This window comes from Rhagoletis pomonella, unplaced genomic scaffold, assembly GCF_013731165.1.
Source record: "Rhagoletis pomonella isolate Grant_MI unplaced genomic scaffold, Rhpom_1.0 Rhpom_scaffold_00004, whole genome shotgun sequence".
Lineage (NCBI taxonomy): Eukaryota > Metazoa > Arthropoda > Insecta > Diptera > Tephritidae > Rhagoletis > Rhagoletis pomonella.
In genome coordinates, this window is record NW_023458558.1 from 25,485,769 (window position 1) to 25,491,124 (window position 5,356).

Genomic DNA, 5,356 nt, shown 5'->3' on the forward strand with positions numbered 1-5,356 from the left:
TACGTTGATTACACCGAGCAAAAGTCAACATTACAAAAAACAACTCAGAAAACTGGGAGCGAAGTATTGTAGAACTGCGCTTTTAGTTTTTCCCTCTGGCGTCAGGATTTTTTAAGACAACTGTGAAATTTTAAAGATATACTTGGTTCCAAAATTCATTAAAACTAAATAAACATTGGGCTTGCTTAACAATTCGAAAATGATTCGAAAACCAATCTGTTTTTCGAGTCTCGCCTTCGATAACGAATGTTCGATAGGTTAGTATTCGATTCGAGAACCAGGCTATTTTCCAGAAAAACGGAACCTTTGTTATCCAATGTATTTTCGCTTCGTTATGAATTCGAAATCCTGCCCATTATCGAATTGAAATTTTAATTAGAGAGAGTGATTGTCTTAAATTTCCCTACGAAAATGTGCTGGATTTCACTTCCTCTCTTGCTACTACGGTTTTAATTTTTTTTCGAACACATCTAAAATGTATTTCCAATACACTATGATCCTTGGAAAACTAAGATTGGTTACGAGCATATTGGATACTGAAGGTAATTTTCGAACGTTCGCCAAAATGTTTATAGGAAAATTCAGTGCAAGGCCTCTTCTCAAATTTTGTTGGAAAGGTGCCAACTATAAAAAAAAATTCGTTTCGTTATTCTTTTATATAAAAATAACTGCACGTTTTTGGTGTGAAGCCGTTCTTCACCGAATTCAACCCAAATTATTCAGTATATTCGTGTTATCATGCAGATGGTTTATGTGAAGTTTGACCCTATTCGGAAAATGGGGCGTGGCACCTTCCATACTAACTCAAATTTTCATGTTGTATATCACTTGAAATATTTGTGGTAGAGTACGGGACATTGGTATATATATATATAAAATAAATCCATACTTATGGAGAAAATGGGCGGTATTCGAAAAGGGGACGTATCACCTTCCATCTGTCTATATATATGTATACTAGCTGTACCCTAGTATATATGTATACTAGCTGTACGCTTTGCTGCGGCATATTCCTGTTACATTGATGATAAATGATTAATGAATCATAGACATCCTTATTCTTATCGGCAAGAATAACTCGTTCACTGAGCCAATTGTGATTCCAATATTTAATTTGAATAATAAGAAACATTCATTCCATCCTGATCTCTCATCGAATCCCGATAGCCAGTAATTGTTGCGTTATAACCTCGGCTGATAGATCGTTCTGTAGCTGGACACACATATTCTCGAATACTCCAAGAGCCGCCTCATCAAATGTTGTCATTGTCTAAGCTTCTGCGACATATACCAGCTCGAGCATGATGAGTAACATATAGAGTGAGGGTTTTGTACGTTGAGAGAGAACTTTACTCCCGAGTTGGCTAGAGTGATTCTGCGTTGGATTTTGATGCTGACATTAGTATCCAAGTAATCTAAATTCTTTACTTTCTCGAAATTACAACTGGCAACCGTGACGTGGGTGCCAAGGCGCGAATGCTCTGACTGCTTGTTTGATGACAGGAGATACTTCGTCTTGTCCGATGATATCGATGCCATCGGCATACGCCAGAAATTAGACGCCCTTGTAAAAAATGCTTTATGTCTGGTTCAGTACTGCAGCTCTTATTATCTTAACATTTGCATCATGCGATCATAAAAACCCTTCTGCTCACGCCTTTACTTGGGAACGTTTGAATAGGCATATAACAGGAGAGCCTGAAGCAGCTCATCTAATTTAGCAAAAAAGTTTATGGAAAATTTGGGTATGTTAGCTAGAATCTTAGACATTTAAAATCGAAAAAACTCAACGCTCAAGCAGACATATTATCTTTACTCGCAATAAACGTAGTAGGCTATGGTGACCCCAAATTAAATTTTTTATGGTTAAAAGGCAATTTTTTTATAATGTTAGGGAATGGTGACAACAATTAAAATTTTTCTTTAGGATTTATTAAACTGCTTTCATGGGACATTTTTACGTTGCGCTTTTTTTATTTTTTCATTTGATACCCAAATTGAAATATGCAACTGAGTTAAAATTTTCAAATGGGTGGTAGCCCTCCAACTTTTTGGATTGCAAATGATCCCGATATTACACCGAACAATCCAAAAAAAAAAAACTTATTCAAATCCATTCAGCCGTTCTCCAGTTTTGAGACCTGTTACAAACGAACTCCATACTTTTATATATATACCGATACATATATAGACAGACGGGAGGTGACACGCCCTTTTTTCGAATATCATCCATTTTGCTCCATAAGTATGGAATTATTTCATATATCTGTACCAATTTCCAGTACTCTACCACAAATATTTCAAGCGATATACAACATGAAATTTTTAGTTAGTAGGGGAGGTGCCACCACCCCTTTTCCGAATTCGAGCCAACTTTACATGAACAATTGAATTCGGTGAAGCCGTTTTCAAGTTATAAGGTCACACCAAAAACGTGCACTTATTTTTATATAAAAGAATAACGCAACGAATATTTTTTTAATTTTTATAGTTGGCATCTTTCCAACGGAATTTGAGAGAAGGGGTTGCACTGAATTTTTCTATAAACATTTTGGCGAACGTTCGAAAACGACCTTCGATATCCAATATGCATATCGAACTGAGAAGGAACTCGTAACCAACCTTAGTTTTCCAAGAATCACAGTGTATTGGAAATACATTCCAGATGGGTTCGAAAAAAAAAATGAAAACGATAGTAACAAGAGACCAAGGCACATAAATACAGGTAGAAGCCAAAATGACGTTGCTCTCATGAGAACCAAACTTTTAAACTTCAACTTGATTTTATTTTATTTCCTATATTTCGTTACGCTTTGAATGTCATATCGTTGTTTTTTTTTTTTTTTGAATGTTCGTTAATAACAAATTTTAATTTGCATTTGAATTTTTGTGGTGTTGTGCGGTTTATACTTAGTATATGTGTTAAAAATGCAACACCTGAAGCGCTGTTTTTTATGTGGTGTTAAATATAAGGCAGATACCACTAATTTTTTAACGTGCCTCAATGTCCTTCGCGTAAGGAACGTTGCGAAAGCAGCTGTGGGCAGAGCTGCAGTGAAATGCCTTGCTGTGCGTTAAACATTTTAAAGAAGTAGATTCCACAAATACACAGGGAGGTACAGGAAAGGCACGTTTGAAGCCAAGTGCTGTTCCTATGACCCTTATGCCGAAAAGTCCCTCCAACAACACTGCAACTCATAAAACAAAAACAGAAAACAACATACACGTTTTATCAAATTTTAACTAAAGAAAATAAATAAATAAGAATAAACTTCAAATATACTTAAAAACGTCAACCAGTGAAATGTATTTTTTTATTTTTCCTTACACACGCTCATTTTTATTTTTACTCTCCCGAAAACTTTGACTTTTGTAGGTTTGACGTCAAATTGGCTTCTACCTGTTTTATTGTACCATGACAAGAGACGAAGTGAAATCCATCTCATTTTCGTAGGGAAATATAAGACAATCACTCTCTCTGATTAAAATTTCAATTTGATAATGGGCAGGATTTCGAATTCATAACGAAGCGAAAATACAATGGATAACGAAGGTTCCGCTTTTCTGGAAAATAGCCTGGTTCTCGAATTGAGTACTAACCTATTGCACATTCGTTATCGAAGGCGACACTCGAAAAACAGATTGGTTTTCCAATAATTTTCGAATTGTTAACCAAGCCCAATGTTTACTGAGTTCCCTGTAGGGAAACGAACTAGTGCGGAACTGGTTCGGTTCTAGTGCGTTTGGAATCATGACTAGTACGCGTTAATTCTCTTTTGCATGCTAGCGACTGGCGAATTTAACATTGCGATGTCCTACGAAGTGTCAATTGTCCCCCGTTGCATCCCTTTGGCTCTAGTTCCGAACTAGTTCTAAATTCGACAGATAAGATCTAGTTCGTTTTGCATCCCTTTTTCTATAGTTCCGAACCAGTTCCAAATTCGACAGATGAAATCTAGTTCGATCTGCATCCATTTTTTATGTGTAGTTCCCAACCTGTTATAAATTCGTCACCTTAGATCTACATTTCTAATCAGGCTTGTCGAAACATTTCCCTTCTATATTAAATACGATCGGTTGAAGGATGGACAATACAATCACAAATGTTTAAACGCATTTATTAAAAATTTATAAACCACATTAGTAGTAGTAGTAGTATTAACGTTAAGTAGTAAGTAAAAAACAAAAGTGTGTTCTGCTTAAAAGTAAACATATTAGTTCACTTTGTCTTACTTGTCTAAATTTAAGCATATTGATTTTTAAGAAAATTCATTTCTTTTTAAGCTTATATGTATATGAAGTACTTCGAAAGTTTTTGTCGTACTTAACTTAAATAAGATATACAGTCAGTCAATAAAGTTTAGGTACAGTGAAGTTTTTACAATACCGGCAACTATTTTTTAATTATTTTATATTCCCCTAATTTTTTATAAAAATATGGTTAATTCTACACCACAAACCCCAAAAATCAGAGTTCCAAACCTTATGCAAAATTAAAGAAAACTGCGAATTTCCATCCAAGTATTGCAATTTACACTCTTTAGAAAAAAGTTAAGTACGTTATTAACCCACTCAATTTTAGTATAACAAAGTGCAAGTTTGAGGTAGCTAGGACTTACCGCTGATATTTAGCATTTTTTTTTGTTGTTTGGTAAGTCCTAGCTTCCTCACACTTGCACTTCATTATACTAAAATTGAATGGACTAAAAAACTTTTTCTAGAGAGCGTAAATAGAAAGTGAATTATTTTAATGAAATTATGCAGAATTTTCTTGAATTTTGCACAAGGTTTGGAACTCTGATTTTTGGGGATTTTGTTGTAGAATTGACCATATTTTTATAAAAAATTACCGAAAACTAAAATATTAAAAAAATAGTTGCCCGTATTGTAAAAAATTCGTTGTACCTAAACTTTATTGACTGACTGTATTAAGGTAGCTGTGGTGGATTGCATAAAAAAACTTAATTTGTCTTTTCTTAAAAAAAAGGTAGCTCTGGTGGCTTGCATTTTTAAATAAATTTATTGAGAAAGTGGTAATTATTTTGACACTTTTTTTTAAATGCCTCTTTCTCTGCAACTGCATTGCCTTTCTCAATTGTCCTTCAAGACCTTGGCCTTTGTTTATGGAATCACTAAGTATAATGATTATTAAGCGACTCAAAAACTATACCAGCGTGATAACCGACGAATCCTTTTGAGAGGTAGCCGCACCTTTATAAAAGGAATAAGACCCAAACATTTCAGGTCAAAATTTCAGTAGGTTGCGTCTGTATGGCCTTTTCAATTTTATAAATTATCATTATTTTTAAGTGGAAAAATAAAACTCAAAATTAATGATAATCTCTGCGCGAAAAAA